Genomic DNA, 19,948 nt, shown 5'->3' with positions numbered 1-19,948 from the left:
GGGCCTGCATGAGGGCAAGCTGGAAGTGAGGGAGTTGGCCCCCTCTCCAGCCCTCAGCCAACAAAGATGGAGAATTGGTGATTGATGTCTGAGCTCCCTCGCCCAGTGGTGGGGATGATGGAGGCTGCTCTACTACTGGCTCTGAGTGTTCCCTAGCAGGGTTTCCCACCACAGTGACTTCCTTGATAATGCTTCCTCTACTGGCTCCCTTCCCTTCCCTTCCCTTCCCTTCCCTTCCCTTCCCTTCCACCCGCTACAGGGATGCCCTAGGATCACCTCCAAAATAGGTTATTTGCACTTAAATACTTGTCTTTGAGTCTGCTTCTGGGAGGACCCAAACCAAGGCTGCTCCTCAAGGGCAGAGATGATGACCCATGTTCTTCTCCCCTACCATATCCAGCCTTCCTGGGTGCAGGGTTATCCTTTTTTGATTACTTTTAGAAACACATAGAACACATGTCAATGGATTGGTCTTCTTAGCCAGGGCTGCTGTACACTCATCAAGGAGAAGCCTTGAAAAGAAGCCTCTGAGGATTTATCTGCTCATTCTATTTCTTTCCCACACACAGGAAATTCTGGACAGGCAGAGCTTCCTGAGCCCGGGGGAGCTTGCAGCACTGGGTCAAAGTTCTGCTCCTTATGAGAGGAAATGTTTGAGTGGTTTGAGGGAACTAGCGTTGCCTTCCTCACTGCCTGGAGAAAGGGAAAGTATAGAGACCTGGGTTCAAGTCCTCACACTGCCACTTGGATTACTGGGACACTCTGAGCTGTTCCTTCCCCTCCCTGGGCCTTAAATTCCCATCTATGAAGTGTAGAGGTGGAATAATCGGGCTTCGGGATATCTTAGAGCTGCTGCATTCTGTATCTCCTCAGAACTCAGATCCAGATGGGTCACACTCATCACTTCTGAAAGCTTTTAGGGCTTTCAGGAAGTCAAAGCAGACAAGTATTTTGGAAACCAGGATTAGCAACAATTAAGAAAAGTTAGAGTGGTTTGTCCTGTAGATGGAATTTTCCATGGGAAATAATTTTAGATATGTATTTTCTTAATAAATTGACACTCACTAAAAAGTTTTCTCTTTTTATTTTTCCAGGCTTTCTCCAATCTCTACATTGCAGCCCAAGTTACCTGGCCAATCGAATCATGTTGCTCTCCTGCTCAAAACTCATCTGTGCATACCTAGTGCCTAGCAGAGCCTCCCACAGTGCTTTGCACATAATAGATAATTAGTTATTGAATTGAATTTGATTTCCAAGCCATGGCCCAGGAAGATGTCCTCCTAGAAAAGCTTGTTAGGATGGTATGTAAAGTAAAAGTAGAAAGGCTATGTATGAGTGAAGGCCAGGAACGCTTACCTAAGAGTGAGGTGCTTAGTATGGACACTATGGTGTGACTTTTGGTGCTCAGTTGCCCTTTTAGCTTCATTGCCGATTCTAAATAACTCATTGCATAAGTTACTCCAGTTAAGTGAGATGCTACTGTCATGCTTATTCTATCAGTTAGGGGTGCATTAAGCTGCAAGTTGCAGTGCACAGTGGCTCAAACTACAAGGACATTTGATTGTCTATAAATCTGGATGCAGGAGATCACAGAGTTGTTCTACCAGCTTAATGATGTCATAAAAGACACAGGTTCTTCCTAATTTTTCTCTCCTCTCTCCTTATATTTCAGCACCTCATGGTCCCCAAATAGCTGTCACTTCTGTAAGCATCATCTTTGTCCAAAGAGGGTGATACCCCTGGGCTCTACTCTCCGTTTTGATCCTTTTATCAGGAAAGCTTCCTACAAGCACCCCAGCATACTTTCTCTTACGTCTCATTAGCACAGAACTAAGTCACGTGACCATCTGTATTTATTATCTATTGCCATAAAACAAATTAGTCCAAACCAGGCTGCTGCAATAACCATCTACTATCTCTAAAAGTTTCTGGGAGTCAGGTCTCCAGGAATGGCTTAGTTAAGTGGATCTAGATCAGGATCTCTCAGGGGTAATCTGTGCCAGTCTCAATATATAAAGGTGACTGTGTGACAACGTGGGGAAGTCAGTGCCACTGAAAGAAATGTTTAATGTTACTTACAGTTTCCCTAGAAAGAAGAGGCATGATGTGCCACGCAGGGCCACAGGAGAAAGCACCAGCATCAGTCAGGAGGCAGAAAGGAAAGAGACAAGGCCAAGAGCACAGCCTTTATGAGGGTTTCTAAGGGCAGGGCAGGGCAGGGGAAACAGCTTAGGACTGGCTAGTTTGAATAATTCCAGTGGGCTTTGCGGCATAGGAGCTGTCCCAAGTTGTCCAGTACCTGGCCCTGGGTTATGGCAGAGGACATATTGGCTTGGTATGTGAGAGTTAGATAAGGAGGTGGTTGGGGGTATGGACTCAGGATTGGTCGGTTTATATGTGAAAGATGGGCTCATAGACAAGTTCTTTACTGTCTCTAAGAATTAACTAGCTCTGGGAAGGGCAGGCTCTTCCCAGACACCAAGGTTCCCCAAGATGTCAAAGTATCATAAAATATAGAAAATAAAAAACATAATTAATGTGAGGATCCCTCTGGCTCATGCTTCTGTCAAAATATTGGCCCACACCATAGTCATGCAAAGGCTTGACTAGGGCTGCAGCCACTTCCAAGGTGGCTCACCTACATCCCTAGCGTGTTGGTGCTGAATGTTGATGGGAGGACTTAGTTCCTCCCATGTGGGCCTCTCCACAGAGCTATTGAGTGTCCTCACAACATGGCAGCTAACTTCCCCCAGAATGAGTAATCTAAGAGAGTAGGGCAGAAGCAACAACGGTTTTTATGACCTAGCCTTGGAAGTCACTCTTTGAAATGAGTAAGTCCAGCCTACATTCAAGTGGAGTGGGTGAGTTTCTATCTTTTGAAAAGGAGGGTGTCAAAAAATTTGCAGCCACCAGATCATCCCCGACTGCAAGCAAATCTAGGAAAGCAAAGGAGAATAGGATTGTCATGAGGAGCTTAAACTGATCACAATTCATCACCTGGAACACTGCCACCCCAAACAAAATCAGAGATCAGTTAATGAGGAAGGAGAAGAAAGGGTGATGGGAAGACAGTCGAGAGGGTCTGCCACAGTAATGACATCAAGGTGAAGGGGAATAGGGCTGCCAGGTAACTGTCTGTCTCAACGTTGCCTAGGACATATTTATGTGAAACGTTATTTGTTGTTTATGCGAAAGTCAGACTGAACTGGGTGTCTTCTATTTTCATTTGCTAAAAACCTAGCACTCCTTGCTGGGAAGTAAGTCTTCAATTGTCACGGCAGGGGGAGGGTGTAGCTCAGTGGTAGAGTGCATGCTTAGCATGCACGAGGGCCTGGGTTCAACCTCCAGTACCTCCATCCAAAAAAAAAATTGATTTTCCTTAATTAATGGAAGGAGGCCAGTGAGGGATAGGACTTCTTGGGAAGAGGGAGCAAAAGGAGACTGCGGTTGTCTGGAGGAGGAACAGACATTTTAAAGCCTAGCAGAGGTTTTTTGGGGAGGTGGGTGTGTGAGGTTAAGTTCTCCTGTGGTCCCAATCGCTCTTCTCTGTTCCCACCACCACCACCCCCACCACCACTGCCACCATCACTTCCACTCTGATCTCAAAGAGCCAGGAAATTCTAGCCAGAAGCATCTCTCTCCAACATCCTGAAAAGCCAACTCCCAAAGCCAAAGTGGGAGCCAAGGGCAGTGCTGCAAAATGCATGGAAGTTGGGTGAGAACACAGACCTTTGCTGTGTGACCTCAGGGAAGGCCCTCCCCTCTCTGGGCCTCCCTTTTCTTGGCTATGTAATGAAAGGCTGGTCTAAATAGTCTCCAACAGCCCTTTCACTTGGCCTACGTGTCTCCCTCCCAAAAGGAAAAACTGGAGGGAACAAAAAGACATGGGTGGTTTCTCTGGTCCCGTTTCCAAGCCAAATGCAGATGAAAATGTCCAGTGTGACATAGATTTAATATAAACAGTGGTGCATTAATACTCACAAATACCCCAAAAGGAGTCTCAGATGGGCTATTTTTATCCCTTCAAATGCGTACACACACGCACACACACTCCAACCCCCATCACCCCAACCCATGAGTTTCTCCAGTTGGTTTTTACAAGACAAGAGTTCCAGTTAAGGGTGCTAATTAAAAAGCCTGGACTGTGGGCAGGAAGGAGGCTGGCAAAAACCTCCTCTCTGGGCCTGATGTCACCGCAACTGGGTATTTCTCATGACCCAAGAATGTGAGTGTGTTTGCACTGCATGTCGAAGCCAGTGATGCAAGCGTGGCCTGGTAAACAGGCCCCAGACAGGCAGGCCCTGCAAGGAGACGCGGTGCCGAGGCCTGGCGGACGCCCAGGTGGTGCTTAACTCCTTCCTGGCAGAACCGGCTGCTGGGCTGCCAAGGCTTGGCCAAGGGGCCTTCTGTCCTCAGCCCCTGCTTCTCTCCCAGGCAGGGTCCGTGGTGTGGCAAACTCTGAATTTGGAGTCACCGAGACCTGCATCTCACCCACCAGTTACCGGCTCCAGGGCCTTGGGTATATGATTCCTCTGCCCTGAGTCTCAGTTTTCTCATCTGTACAGTGGGGAGAGGAATCAGGTCCCCAGTCCCCACTTTCAACTCTATAGTCCAGAATGCCTGGACAACCAAGGCTTTTCTGTATATTCAAAAAAACACTCATTTGGAGGCAAAATCTGACCTGAATGGACTGAGGCTGTGCAGAACTTGTACTTATCTGACTTAGAGTCAATACTCACACTTCTCACTACAGCAATACCCACCCGTATGTTTGACTGGGTGGGTGCAGACCCCAACAGATCACCTTTCAAAATGCCCCTAAGTTCTGAATTCTGAAACCCATCCAGCCCCAGGAGTATTGATCTGGGGTTGTGGGCCTAGGGACTGGCCTCTGGCTCTTTGGGAGACTTACTGAGAGACTGCCTTCTGCTGGAAAATCAGCCCCGGACGACAGGGCTTAGCTCTGTCTCTGCTGCTTCCCAAGCAGCCAGCACAGTGCCTGGCACAGAGCAGGCATCCAACTGAAAGTCGTTGAATCAACAGCTGAAGTTCTTTATACCCCATAAATGCCACAGTGGTGATTACAGGGAGACTGAGGCTAGAGACTCTAAGCTGGCCCACCCTGGATCCTTTCCTGCAGAGGGACTTCAGGCTTTCTCCAAGAAAGGTAGCTGCTTGCATTTCTCTGCTGGCCTGCTCATAAACAGCCTGGTGACCCCCCTCCGACATTCCAGGGCAGCCTTCTCCCTGGATGGCTGGTTTGAGGGCATCAATGAGTTTTCTTTGGCTGAAAGTTCAGCTGACTTTTTTTAAAGGGGGCCTGTGCAGAAAGCTGGGGGTGGGGGAGGAGAGGGTCATCATGCGTTACCTAGGGAAGGTGGGATTTAAGGCCAGCCTGAGACTGTGAACTAGATCCCCAGACCCCTCCAAAGACTGTGAATGCATCAGCTTTAATCCTAGGACTGGAGAATTACCCAGACCCACGTGGAGCTGCCAGGATGGAAAAGGCCTTCCCAGTGTGTTTGGACACAACCTCAACTGCTGTGGAGCCCGAGTAACTCCCTGTCCCTCTCTGGGCCTTAGCACAGTGGAGCTGGAGAATCCAGCATGGTGGATCAGAGCTAAAGTTGTAGACACAGACTTGAGAACAAGCCCAGGCTCTTCCCCTTGCTGGGCAGGGAGTTAGGGCAAGTCCATTTCCCTCTCTGAGCCTCAGTTACCCCATCTGTAAAATGGCACTGAATTACAGGGATATTGCCCCAATGTACATGCCTGGTACATTGTGGTAATAAAGGAAAGTTAGACACTGTCACCCTGGCCTGGATGACCCTCCTGATCTGATGTCCTACCTTAGGCACCACGTTAGAATAATGAAGACCTCATTGTCCAAGCACCCACTGTTTCAATACTTCACTATGTTCTAAGTACTTCACGAGTATTAGTTCATTTCATCCTCCCAACATCTCTCAAGTGGGTACAAGCATTGTCCCCACATTTCAGAAGAGGAGTCTGAGGTTCAGAGAGGCGAAATGACTCCTACAAGGCTGCACAGCTGGTGAGAGGAAGAGTTGGAATCTGTCGGACTCTAAGTATCTTATACCATGGCTTCAGGGAAGACCTAGCAAATGATTCCATGCTCCGTGCTCCATTCGCTGAAGCCAGAGATTCCAGCTGGGCCACCCCCGATGTAGCCAGCGACCAGTGCTGGGGCTCTGGTACCCCTATCTGAACCAGGAGGAAGCGCCTCCCTGCCCTGACTCCCCCTGACTAAAGCGAGGACACTGGTGACCTTGAAAAGGACTTTATAGGCTCTGAGATGGGACAGGTATTCTCAAAGTCTCAGTCCGGTGGAGTGTGGGGGTAAAGGAAAAAAATAATCCTTTCCCAGCCACGCTGGCAAGTGTCAGACCAGCTCTGGTCACAGAGGGACTGGAGAAGGGAAGGTCAGTGAGGTACAGCTGCCTCAGAAGTCGAAAGGTTGAGGGGACTACTTGGAAACCAAGAACAGAAGGCGAAGTGGCCCCAGCCCTCCCCCAGGACCTGACCCTTACTGCAATGGTCCCCTCCCTCCATTAGGAGTTAGGGAGTACTGCCTAGTGGTTAGGAACTTGGCCTCCAGAGTCCAACAGATCAGGTTTCAAGTCTCGGCTCCACTCATCTGTGCTGTGTCCCTTGGACTTCCCCTGTCTGAGTATCAGTCTTCCCAGCTATGGAAAGGGGTGATAGGATGAGAGCCTCACCAGGACTGTAGTAAGGACGAGACTTGGCCCATGGATAGTAGTGGAACAATTACCTTCTACACCTGGTCTACAATCTTCAAGGGAGCGTCCAGTCTGGAAGGAGAGACTATATATAAAATGCCTGGCACAGGTAAGTGCCCACCGGATGGAAGGATCGATAGATGGATGGTTACATAGATGGATGGATGGACAGTTACACAGACGGATGGATGGACAGGGTGAGAGATTTACTCCAGGTCACACAGTCAGGAAGTAACCCTTCCTGAGAATTCTCATTGGACACCAAAGAAGGCATAAGAGCTGGGTAGAGAGGGAGAGGTGCTCCAGGGGGAAGGGACAGCACCACAAAGGCTTGGAGTTAGGAATTCCTGAGACATGGATGAGACACTGGTCTCACATGCCCTTTCAGTAACCTGTTCAACAAGATCCTATGAGGAGGGGGATCTGGATGGATGCTCTCCCAGAGTCCTCTGGGGCAGAGCCAGGCGGTTGTGCAGGGAGTAGGGCCCCATGGCACAGAGGAGCAGGCGGGAGCAGGCCCAGCCTGGGGGTCAGGCCTCCAAGGGCCTGGTCTGCCCATATTTGGTTTTCAAGGAAGTGGGAGACTTCTTGCTGGCTGTGCTGCCCAGGCACAGGAGCGAGGCCACCCACAGTTGCTGAGTCAGGCTGGCAGCTGGGGTCGAGAGCAGAGGCCTCCCCATGGGGTGACTAACGCGGTTGTTCAGAGCCTGGCCTCGAGAGTCAAGAAGACGTGGGTTCAAATTCTGCTGGACCTCCGATGGCTGTGGGACCGGGCCGACCGCGTCACCTCTCAGAGGCTTGGTTTTCTTTATCTGTAAAACAGAGCAAGACCAGTAAGGACCAACACCATAACTGAATTTGCTGCCTGCCAGTCTGTGCTAAGCGCTCTCCCTGCATTATCTTGCTTAATTCTTATCACGATAGAGAAGTATTATTATTGTCCCCCTGAAACAAAACGCGTGAGACCAGCGTTTCTCAGCTCCAAGCCTCAGCTCACGCAGCCCCCTCCACCTGGAGTGCCTCTCTGTCTCTGACCTGCTCAAGGCAAACTTTAATGCCTAGTGTGCAGGATCAGGAGGACTTACTTCCTGACTGTGGGACCCGGATTTCCAAATGAAGAAATTGAGGCACAGAGAGGTGAGGTCACATGCCAGGAACAGACAGAGCTAGGAAGAGCTGGAAGCACTCAGCCACTCCCCAGCACTTTCCTACGTTCCCATTTCCCCATCCAGTGCCCCCCAACAGCTCCTGCAAACACCCGACACCTGCACCCTCCACTTCTGATTCCCAAATTGCTGCCAAAGCCCTATTCAGCCCCTTATAACAGCCCTGTTAGAAGGTTATAAGAAGGTCAGCTAGATATCATCCCCATTTCACAGATGGGGACGCTGAGGCTCAGAGAAATGGAACAAGTTGCCTGAGCCCTTGCAAGCAGCACAAGGGGAAACCAGACTTGGACGACAGTGCTAGCTGACTCCCGTTCCAGTCCTCTCTCCCCACCACAGTGAGTGGACCGCATTCTGTGGGGGGAGCCCTCACTTTTCCTCCCAGCCAAGCCATCCTAGACAATTAAGATAAAAGAGAGGATAAAAGAGAAAATGAATCCGAGGTCCGCTTGAAAGGAAAAATCAGGATGAGTGGGGGCATCTTGCAAATACATAAATTAGGTTTCCTTTGAAAAAAATCATAAAAGAATGAATGAACAACCTGTAGTAGTTTTAAATCAGATCATCTCCTCGTGACAGGCAGGAGACCAGAACCGCTCTCTAAACCCATTAGCTCATCTCAGTCATTTTGGAGGCATCTCCTTCCCTGCCCCGGGCCAGGAACTGTGGCAAGAGAGCCAGGCAAGGGCCTTGCCCCAGAGCAATCAACACGTGGACAGCGTTCCCCAGAAGCTGGGATTTCACATCCTGGTAAAGTTTTCTCCCCACATGGGGCACAGAGTTGCCAACATTTTGTTATCTGTCAAAGAGCATTAAAGAAAAGGGAAAAATAAAGCATTACTTTCTGTCACCATAAAATTTAATAAGGACTAATCTCAGAATTTAGCAGTGTTTAAAAATTATCTTTATAAGTCATTGTCCTAGTTTTCTCACTAGCCGCAGGCCAGGGAGACTGTGTCTAAGATGGGCATTTGGCAATTCCCAGATGAGTGGGAGAGATAAAACATTTACGCAAATAACTCAGAGTAGTGATATTCATTGAGTATCTTTTGGTTGAGAGACACACAAAACTATCCTGGCTACCTTATTAAACAAAAATTTATTGGAAGGGGATGTTATTGGGAGATTGGATTCTGGGAGTTATGTAGTGGACAGCAGGGCCAACCAACCAACCATTGCTGGCAAGGACAGAAAACTTCAAGAACAAACAGAATCAGCGCTCTCGCTCGCTCTCTCTCCCCCCTTCTTGCTGTGTTACCTGTCTTCTGGTTGCAGACAGGTTTCCTCCATGTGGCAGATGGCTAATAGCTTCTGTATCTCACATCTCATGGCCCTAGCAACCAGAGGCAGACCAGTTACCATCTCAATTCCAGTGGCAGTGGTGGTGGCAGTAGGAACAGAGACGGTGGCTGATTGGCCCAAGTCAGAAGTCCACCCCTGGACCAATCAGCTGTGGCTTGGGGTGGGTTCTGTAACAACATGGCAGCTCCTATGAGAACTCACCTAGCTTCCGCAAATATTAACATCTTGCCTAACTTTGGTAATTATTAGAGCCAAGAAATTAACACTAATACAGTACTATTAACTAATCTACAGAACTTATTTGAATTTTGCCAATTTTCCTTGTAATCTAATCCAGGATCCCACTTTACAGAATATCCCTCAATTTGAATGCATGATGGTTTTCTCATAATCATGCCGAAATGATGCATTTTTGGCAAGAATAGCACAGAAGTGATGCTGTGCCCTTCTTAGGGCATCACACAGGGGCTACATCCTGTCAACATGATTTACTACTAGTGATGTTAACATCAATCACTTGGTTTAAGGAGGTGGTTGCCAAGTTTCTCTATTGTAAAGGGTCCTTTTGTAATTAGTAATTATCTTGTGGGGACATACTTAAGAGAATGCAAAAATGTAAATTTCTCATTCTTTAGGTTCTTTTTAAAGTGCTATGCAATGCACACTTTCTACTTTTATTCAACAAGCGTCAACTTTTCACCCACTATATACCAAGCACTGGTCTAAGACACATGGCTTGGTTATGTGTAGCTCGATGACCTTGCTGGACCTTAGGTACCACTCAGGGCTGCTGAGGATAGAGGAGGATCATGTTTGTGAAAGTGTTCTGTAAAGCTAACTGGAGTGGTTCATTCTTTTTCCAAGGCGCTCAGCTCTGTCCTCACCTCCGCCTATTGGCAGTCTCCATTTCCGTCCTGCCTGCATCCATGCCTGCAAGGCTTCTGTCTCTCCTCACTGGCCAGACTCCCTCATCCTATTTGCCAAGCCTAACTTATGATGTCATTTAATAAGTTTTGGAGACACAAGGCGAGCCCTGTAGAGACTGACAGTTTCCTTCAGGAGCCTCTCTCTGGGCAATTTTGGGAACTGCCTCGAGGTGCCGAGTGATGCCCGGGACCCTTGGGTGGCAGGGGGAAGATCCTCTCTCCCATGGCAGAAGTAACGGGGAGAAGTAGGAATTGCCTCCCTCCAATAATGGTTTGGCTCTACAAGGGAAAACTCTTGAGTTCCAGAGTATTGAATAAGTCTGGGCGGATACCTGTATCTTACTGAGAGATCTGACATGTGCACCCTTTGAAGGAACAACTTCACAATGTGAGAGGATCAGCTCACCAATGACCCAGCCTCCTAACCCAACAGCACTTTTACTTTGGAACAAGAGTTTAACGAACCAAGAGGGAGGTATAAGGTAAGTAGCAACACTCCTTTTTAAAGGCAGGAACCTTCTGTGCTTGATTTTTTTTTTTTGGTCCTTTATACAAGATCGTTATGAAAATCAAATATGATAAAAGGTGAAGGTACCCTGGAACTCCTGCAGAGCCAGGTCAATGTGGCTGTTCCCATCCTGTGCCCTGAGGGAAGCTTTTTAGGAACTGCTTGCCCAGACCTCAGCAGGCAGAATGAAGGTCTTAGCTCCAACATCAGCCCAGGCCACGCTCTGCCTTCCTTCAGCCAAGCAGATGAGCCCTTCAAAATAAAGCCCCCCAAGCAGAGATCCAGCAACATACAAGGCATTCGATCCAGGGTCCCAAGCAGTTTCCTCCTTGGCAGGACACAGGCCTGGCTTTCCCAGGCCCATCTCCTACCTGAGGAGCAGGTTGCTGTAGGCTGGACTCCTACCTAGCTAGCACCCAAGAATTGGTAAATTCTCAATGGCTCAAGACTATTTGCCAATTTCACCACCCTCTCCCCAGTGGACCCTTGGGAGCATCCATCCCTTGGAGACCACCAAGGCAGCAGCTCTCCTAGGGACCCTCAGGTTTAAGAGACACAGTCCCCCCATCAACCAGTTGATTTTTGTGGCCATGAACCCAACTATAATGTGCACATGAATCCCCTGATAGTCTTGTTAAAACACAGACCCTGATTCAGTAGGCCTGGGGTTGGGCCTGAGACCCTGCATTTCCAACAGGCTCCTAGGAGATGCCAAAGCTGCTGGTCCACAGACCACACTTTGAAAGCAAAGCTCTAAACAACAGGCTGATCAGAAGGGTCTGGAAACTAGAACATGATTTTGAGTCAACGGAATGAGTTTGAGAGCACCCCCTTTCTACCTTGAATTTTTTATAGTCTTTTTTTTTTTAATGGAGGTACTGGGGATTAAACCCAGGACCTCATGCGTGCTAAGCATGCACTCTACCACTGAGCTATATGCTCCCTTTGAAAGTTTTATAATCTTGATACCACTTCTGATGGCCTTCCAGTAACGCCCCCTTTTAACTCAGATTAATCTGTGAGGTTTCTGGTATTTGCAAACATGATAACCTTTCCTAATACCCCAAAGTATTTTACCCCCCAAGTAGGAAAGGGTGACACTTCCTCCATCTGTCCCATCCCTTCCTTTACAGGCCAGTCCCATCACCAGAGCCTGGCCAGATCCACTAGCTTCGTAAAGGGAACCAAGTTCCTTTGGTGGCACTTCAGATGGTATAAATCTCTTGCAAGAACACAAGAGGTTTTCAAATGTTATCCTGGGGATTTCTCATTGCCTTCTCTCAGCATTTTCCCAGAAAGAGACCTAAGTCTCCTTTCTGGGCTTCAGTCCCTTGATTGCCTCCCAGCCCCACAGCTGTCTTGTGCATCAATTAGCTGGTAACTAATTGCTCTCTAATTGCCAACCGGCTCCCACCCAAACTTGCGACACTGAGTCATGGGCATCCTCCAGGGAAAGGTGTTTTCTGAGTCCAGTGGTTCACTTTTCCACAAATTGTGCTGAACCTCTTCTGTGGTGCCAGGTTACCTTCTAGGTCCTGGGAATTCAGAGATGAGCAAGACAAACCCTGTCCTTGCCTTCACAGAGCTCACATCTTTCGGCAGCCAAACAGCAACAAATCAATTTCAGATAATAAGTGCTATGATTAAAAAAAAATAAGAATAAAAAAGGAAAACACAGTACAGAGTAATGCCTGGAGCTTCAGACAGATGCGCTGGGAAGGCCTTTCTAAGGAGGTAACATTTGGGTTGAGACCTGAATGGTAATCAGGAGCCAGTCAGAATTAAAATGTGGAGGAAGAGCCTTCCAAGCAGAGAGCATGGGCAACGTCAAAGGCTGGGAAGGAGGGACCAGCGTGGTCTGAGGAACCCTCATTACATCCATTCAGCCCCCCAGGGATTCAGGAGTCAGCCATCAAGTTGGAGTTGGTTGTAAGAATTGAAGCAAAGCATTCCTCCTACCCTCTAGAGGAGACTGGGGGCGGGCCTTATTCCACGTGGTCCCGCCCCCAGAAGATGGCGTTATGCATCGGATAGGTCAGACTTCAGGATCCTGCAGTCAGGATCTTTAGTGGTAACTAGAGAGCTTTTTCTTCAAAGTTTCAAATCCAGCAGTCAGAGTCTTTGGTGGTAACTAGGGAGCTTTTTCTTCAAAGTTTCAAATTTCACAGTCCTATGGGGGACTTAAGGGTGGAACTCCTCGGTGGGTCCACTTAGGAAGCGTCTGCCCCTGGGGAATTCAGACCCAGGACTCTGCAGAGGAACAAAACTGCGTACTGCCATGTGAAATTTTTTGATTTTTAAATATTAACGATGAATTGAAAAAGCTTTTTAAAAGCTGTGCAGGCCAAACACATGTCTATGGGCAAGACCCACCCCGCCCTCCGGCACTCAAGGGTGCGGTGGGGCTTTGGCGAATGCTTAGGCAGAGGTGATGGAGAGGAGATAGGAAGGACACTAACTACATCCTGGATTCTGAAATACCTGCCCTGGCAAAGATGTGCCCCAGGAGGAACTCACTGCCACAGGCACATACTGAGCACCTACTGTGCAAGTCTCTGTACTAGGTTGGAGGATACAAAGCACATTGTGAGGCTACACCCTCCTCCAGGGCAAGGGTTGCCTACCGCAGGAGACCTGGGTTCGCGTCCTGGTTTGCCATTCTCTAGTTGATGCGCACCCTTGGGTTAGTTCATCAGCTCTGGAATCCTGCGCACAGCCTATGTTGATAGCAGGTTAACTAAATCAAATGAGGACAAATTATGAAGGGTCTTGAGTGTCTGGGTAGAGTTTGGGCTGTATCTGATTAGGGGGTGAGAGCCACGGCAGATTCTTGAGCAGGAGAGTAATGTTCTGAGTAAAATATTTTAGGAAAATGAATCAGACCACCTGTGCAGAGAGGAGAGGGTGACAGACTATCCAGGTGTGGTATAGTGAGACAGCACCTGGGTTTATGCAAATCAGATTTTATCACCCCTCACTCAAAAGCCTTCAGTGGCTCCCTGCAGCCATCACAGCAAAGTCCTTTCTTCTTACTATGGTCCAAGGGCAGGACCAACTTCCTGGGTGTATGACCTGTGCAGTTGCACAGGGCCCCATGCTTGGCTTAATGCTCTACTGTCACCATCTTGAAATTCTTAATAATTTTTGAGCAAGGGGACTCATATCTTCATTTTGCACCAGGCGCCACAAATTATGTAGCCAGTCCTGCCCACAGGGACTGGCCCTGCTCCCCTCTCCTTTCCCTCCTCATTTACACCTCGCTCCTCCCTAACCCTTCAAACTCCAGTTGCATTGGTCCTCCATCAGTTCCTGGAGGTTGTTCCTGCCTTAGGACATTTGCACAGCCTGTTCCTGCTACCAGAACACTATCCCTCATCCCAAGACCAACTCTTTGTTCAGGAAATTTCTTCTTATCTTCTGGACCTGAGCATAATTACCTCCTGACAGATACCTTCCTTGACCTCCCAGGATTATCTATTCAAAACAAAACTTTAAACATAATTTAAAGTAGGCCCCAGGGCAAACTCCCATAGTGCCATGTGGCTCCACCTGCACAGAGCTGACCCTAATCTAATGACATTACATGGGGCTCTGTTTGCTGAGTCCATCTCCACCTCCAGACTGTGAGTGCCATGAGTCCTACCGAGTATCAGCAGATCCTCATGAACTTGTCTGTCTGGCTTCAAAGGGAGGCTCAGAGATAGGTTAATGGGGTAAAAGGAGGGGAAGCCACCTCTCACCCACCTTGGACCTTTCCTTCTGGGTGGGCGGAAATGTTCACAATGTACAGACCACACACACAGCAGGGTCTGATTTGGCTCTGGCCCTTCCCCAGCTGGAGCCTATTAGCTCCAGACCCTCTTGCCCTGTTCCCTTCCCAGTGATGGGACAATCCTAGGGGTGGGTTGGGAAGGGGATGCACTTTACAGAGCCAAGCTTTAGTCTAAAGGAAGCAATAATAGGAGCATTCTAGACTTCTGTCAGCAGAACAGCCGGTGGTGTTTGGGGGATTTGTGCTTTCTTAGAAGGTTAGTTGAGTAACTAATATCCAATCAGAGGAAAATTTCCTTCTCTTAAGTAAGTATTTATGAAGCAGGTTCCATGTCCCCTTACAGGGTTAGGGTGAGCATTCAGGAGCTTAGCTTAGAGCCTGGGACATGGGACCTGCTTCATAAACATGAGGCCTCCGGGCAGACGGGATGGTCTTTCTGATTTTATCTTGCCTGGGTCAACAAATTTTTTATGTTTTGTGCAAATTCTGTCCCTTCCTCCTACCTCTTGTAGTGTGAATGGTTTTATTTACTTGGTTAAGACAAATAGAGCTAATAGAAGCCTTATCTCACAGAGTGGTCATGAGGAATAAACGAGTTACTGTGGGCCTTAGCACGATGCCTTGTGCAGGTACATGCTGCATGAGCCCTTGCTATTATTTTTAAAATTCTGGAACCTGTTCCAGGGCCAGCGTGAGATGATGGGGGTCCCAGCCCCACCGCCGGCTGCAGCTCAGGGCATTGCCTTTGCTACCATTCGGCTATTATTAGGCTCAGCATCTCAAATCCAGATGGGGAGCTAGAAGGGCAGGCAGAGCCGGGCCTGGCTGCCCGAGGGCTGGGAACACTGCTGGGAGGCCGGGTCGGGTTTGGGCCCCACCCCGCCTACCCTCCCTCGCCTGCAGCAGGTCCAGCCGCCACGTCTGCACTTGGCTCTGAGGTCTGCCCCAAAAACTCCCTCCCACCATGGCCGCCTCCTCAGGCCGCCTCCTCAGGGAAGGTTCAGAGCACTTCTGCAGCCTCAGCACGTTTCTGCCCACCCCGGGGAGACCAGGCCTGCATGGAAACTATGAATTGGACACTGCCTGCCTCCAGAGCCTGCAGAGGGGCCACCCACCCTCCTGTATAGAGGTCTTCATGCCTCCAATGAGGCCTATTGGGTCCAGCAAGGGGAAAGGGTCTGCACAACTGGGTTCAAATCCCAGCCCTATCACCAACATACTATGTCAACTTGGACAAGTGACTTCCCCTCCATGAGCCTCCATTTCTTTATCTGTAAAATGGATCTAATCTTAGCACCGACCTCCCATGGCTATGGTGATGATTAAATGAGTGAATGACACATAGTAGGGACTCAATATGTGCTGGTTATTGCTATTTCATGCCTGGATGTGCCAGACCCTGAGGGGGAAACAAGGGATTTGGGGGGCTGGGGATCTGGGGTAGAGCGTGGCTCCACCTCCAAGTTGCTGTGTGACCTGAAGCCTGTTCCTTGCCCTCTCTGGAACTCAGACTACCTATTTGGACCACAGGGTAGGCATCTGGGACTCTATGATGTCACGATCCAGCTGCTGTGGTCACCAGTAGTTAAGAATATGACAAGGCCCCATGTGGGCAGAGACCCCAAATGGCAGGTGGCAGGGTAGTGCAGTTAAGATCAAGGGATCTGGGTTCTAATCCTGTGTGAGGGGCTAGTGTGGCTTGGCCTTGCTAAGCCTGCCTCCGCGTCTGTATAATGACGGTTCTGCTTCACAAGGTTCAAGCTGTGAGGTTCATGATAGTAACAAAACTGCCACTCATGTAGTTTATGGGTGATCTGGAGCCAAGTTCCAACCCACTGGGCAGCAACTATCTGGGACCCCTGCCATAAGCCTAGATTACACCAGGCATCAGGGAACTATTGGAAGTCCCAAGAAGTCCAGGCCAGCCCCTCTAGAGGCTGGTCCTCCAGGGGTTCAGTACAGCCCAGTGGGCATCTCAGGGCCCCACCTCCTTCCCAGGGCCCACTTGCTTCCAAGTTTCCTACATTGAAGAGTCACGCCTTTCCCATCCCTCAGCACCTAGGGCCGGGCCCCCTTCTCCTCCAAGGCCGGAAGTTTGTCTGGCACTGTCCTCAGAGAACACAGCAGCTGGATGACATCATGGAAGAGATAGTCTTGCCAAACTGGTTTGCCAAACAGGGCCCCAGCCCCACTTCTGGCACTGCTGGCCAGGACCCTGGGGGCCTCTAGGTCTGCCCATGAGGAAGAGGGTCGCAGCCATGGAATCCAACCAATCCCAGCAAGAACTAGTTCTCCTCCTCCAGGTCCCCATGCTCCAGCCTCGCCCACGTGACTTTCCCCAGGAAAGTCCTCAAGTCCTATCTGCCTGCCTTTGCTCACACTGCGCCTTTCTCCAGGTGTCTTTTCCCAGCCCCCACCCACACCAAAAAGCAAGAGAGGGCTTTTTTCCTACAACTTTTAGAGCCCAAATCGCATCCCTCCCCTGCTCTCACTAGGCTCTGAGACCCCAAAAGCAGGCCCAACTCCAACCCATCCCTGATCCCTCCATTCCTCCCAGTGCCCAGCAGCCCCTGAACTCCCTCATAGGCCCAAGGTCTTGGCCTTGGCTGGCCTCACAGCCACTTGTGGGGTCTCCCACAAAACTCTTGGAATTTTATGCTGTCTAGTCTGGGGGCAGAGGGCTCGGAAAGCTCAGACCACAACTCCCCCATTGTGCAGATTTGGAAACTGAGGCTCCAAGGTGACCCAAACTTTGCCTGGACTGGAGCCAGGCCTAAGATTCATCGTTCCTCTTGCCTCCTGATCCCAGGCCTGGGCTTTCTCTGCAGGATACTGGCTGGGGGGAGGGGTAGCCAGGGAGTTTCAGGGATCTGGCACTGCCAGCTTGGTAAAATATTTATTCTCAGGCTCAGAGACTGGAGCAAAATATTACCCTTGGCCCCTGAGCTGTTCCAGCCACTCCCCAGTCTGCCAGTCCAGGGTTGGACCTGGAAGAATCTGGACCCTTTCTGTTATAGCCTCTTGCCCTGGGAGAGCCTGAAGTAAGCCAGTTCAAGCCCCTCATTTTATAGATGGACAGACTGAAGCCCAGGCCTCCCCGGTGCCCACAAGATATATTCACCCTGCTCACCTGTCATTCAGGGCCTTTGACAGATGGGAGGACCCCCATCTCCATTTCCTGCTCCATCCACAGCCCAGCTCTCCGCCTTTTCCCACTTACAAACCTCCTGGCCTTTATTAACACTGTTCCTCTGCCACAATTATCTTTTCTTGTCTTTCCTCCTCTTCTCTGCGGGATGGATTTCTTGGCACCCTTCCTCAAGGATCAGTGTGCATTTCACCTCCTCTAAGAAGTCTTCCAGGATTTCCTCCATTCTAGATGCAGCTAGGTGAAGGAAAGGGGCTTTGGTACGGGGCGTGATTCCACTCAAGTCTGAATGCCACTACTATCCAAGGTGCCTTCTCCTCCCTGAGCTCCAGCTTCCTCCTCTGTAGAATCCGGGTAACACATCTTACACAGTGATCAATTTGCAACAGAGCAAATTCTGTGTCAGACATGCAACAGCTGCTCAGTAGACACCAGGAGCCTCCTGACAGGATGTTTGCTCCTCCCTGTGCTGTGGCTGCAGGCTTCTCCAGTACTGCACAGGGCTGCCCTTTGATCTTTGTTTCACCAGCATCCCGCTCTGCCCCTTTCAGATAGGAAGGGAAGGCAATTAGGTCTGGAGAAGGACCCCAGCCCTGGGGGCTTGACTGAGGGGCAGGACCCATGCTTATCTTCAGTACTACCCAGAACTAGTGAGCGCAGGTAGGCACTTTAAGTCCATACACAGAGATTCACCTGTGCGGTTCCTCCTTGCTTGGGGGGGCAGGTGGTGCGAAGCTAGCATGAAGCAGGCCATTCATTGGAGCTGACAGCCGCCACTCAGGTGGTCTATATGTGTTCCGCTCCAAGGGGCTGTTCCAATGGGGCACGAGGGTTGAATAGAACCGAGTGGGCCTTGGAGGTCACTGACCCTCATTCTGGAAAATAGGATTGCATCTAGGTCAAGTAGAGAGGGCCTAGTTCAGGCCTGCCCAGGAAAGAGGACCTCCAACTATAGCCCCCAAATTGGGCTCTGTTTGCTCCTTCTCTTGTGTGATCTTAAGTTTCTTCCCTCTCTGCCCCGTGGTTTTCCCACGAGTAAAATGGGACCACTTCTCAGGGATATCGAAATAAAATATGACATCTTCAACAGAGTCTCGGAGTGGATACTGGCCCTCTCTCTAGATAGGGGTGAGGTGGGGTGGAAAGTGGTCACAGAGGATCTGGTCAGCGGGGCCAAGGGGCTCTGCTGGGGCAACTGGCTGAAACCACTTCCCCATAACCCCACATCATAGTGGTTAAAAGCACAGATTCTAAATTCAAAAGGTGCTGGTATGAATCGCAGGTCCACTATCAGTTGTCCTCAACTGTAAAATGGGACAGTAATCCTGAGCTCAAATGGTCACTGTAGGGATTATACGCCGGGCACATGGCAAGCACAAAATAAATGAGTTGATATTTTTTTAACGGACAGGACTTCAGACCCCACCTCCCAAGCTCCAATGCCCTTTTGTCTCCATAGAGACCTGTGGGAGGCTTCCTGACCTCTAGCACAGGGGATGGGTGGCTTTCCCCAGTGAGTCTCAGCTCTTGGGCCCCTAGCTGACTCCCAGTGTTGTCCTGGACGTGTTGGCTCTCTCTCTGGGCCTCAATTTCCTCCATTTGGCGAATGAGATTCTGAACTCCGTATTTCCTATTTAAAACTCCAGAGCGGGGAGAGGGAGGGTATAGCTCAGTGGTAGAGCACATGCTTAGCATGCCTGAGGTCCTGGGTTCAATCCCTAGTACTTCCATTAAAAAATAAAAACAAAAACAAAATAAAACTCCAGGGCTGCAAGAGGTCGAGGGAGAACCATTCACAGATAAGATCAATGTCTGCGCAAAGGTGTGCAGCCTGGGGAAAGTGTGCTGTGCGATTGATCCTGCTCCATCTGAAAGTGACCCCTGAGGTGCTCCAACGTTGGTAGGGTCAAGGGGCTCCCGGTCACTTATTCCCTGCTCGGAGGTGGCCCGGACTAGGTATCCCGAAAGCAGCCTGGGGGCATCGGCCAAGCCGGGGCACTGAAGCGAGGAGGGGGCGGAGTCGAGGGAGGGGACAAGGTCTCACGAACAAAGAGGAGGGCGGAGAGGGGCTGGCCTGAAGGCTCCGCGAATAGTACGATCCCGGGCCACTTACCCCGGCTTTGGACGCCCTCCTCGACTTTGGCGCAAATCTACGTCCTCCTAGAGACGCCCACGCGACCAGTCAAGGCTGCGCCAGCAGTGGCCCCAAGACTGCAATCCCCTACAACCTAGGCCTGCGAGGGGCGGGACCTCCACTAGGGGCGTGGCTGCCAAATTGAATTTCCCCAATGGGGCACGAGGGTGGGCGGTACCCTCCTGAGGATTGGCTCGCGCCATGGCGCGGGGCGGAGCCGGCGGGACTGCT

General features: G+C 49.9%; 1 long non-coding RNA gene across 2 annotated transcripts; it reads right to left on the bottom strand.

The window, feature by feature from the left end:
• Positions 1–6,285: 6,285 nt before the first annotated feature.
• Positions 6,286–19,910, bottom strand: LOC107034928 (uncharacterized). 2 transcript variants are annotated; one of them, XR_012066431.1, is made up of 3 exons: positions 19,697–19,823; positions 17,566–17,820; positions 6,286–7,573 (listed from the first exon to the last, which is right to left on the bottom strand). It is a non-coding gene; the product is annotated as an uncharacterized lncRNA (long non-coding RNA). The 2 variants fall into 2 exon arrangements; XR_012066430.1 differs by lacking the exon at positions 17,566–17,820 and having other exon boundaries at positions 19,697–19,910.
• Between the last annotated feature and the right edge of the window lie 38 nt (positions 19,911–19,948).

The sequence above is a fragment of the Vicugna pacos genome, chromosome 32 (assembly GCF_048564905.1).
Source record: "Vicugna pacos chromosome 32, VicPac4, whole genome shotgun sequence".
Taxonomy (NCBI): domain Eukaryota; kingdom Metazoa; phylum Chordata; class Mammalia; order Artiodactyla; family Camelidae; genus Vicugna; species Vicugna pacos.
The sequence above is the reverse complement of the archived record's forward strand: the minus strand, read 5'-3'. Positions and strand labels throughout refer to the sequence as shown.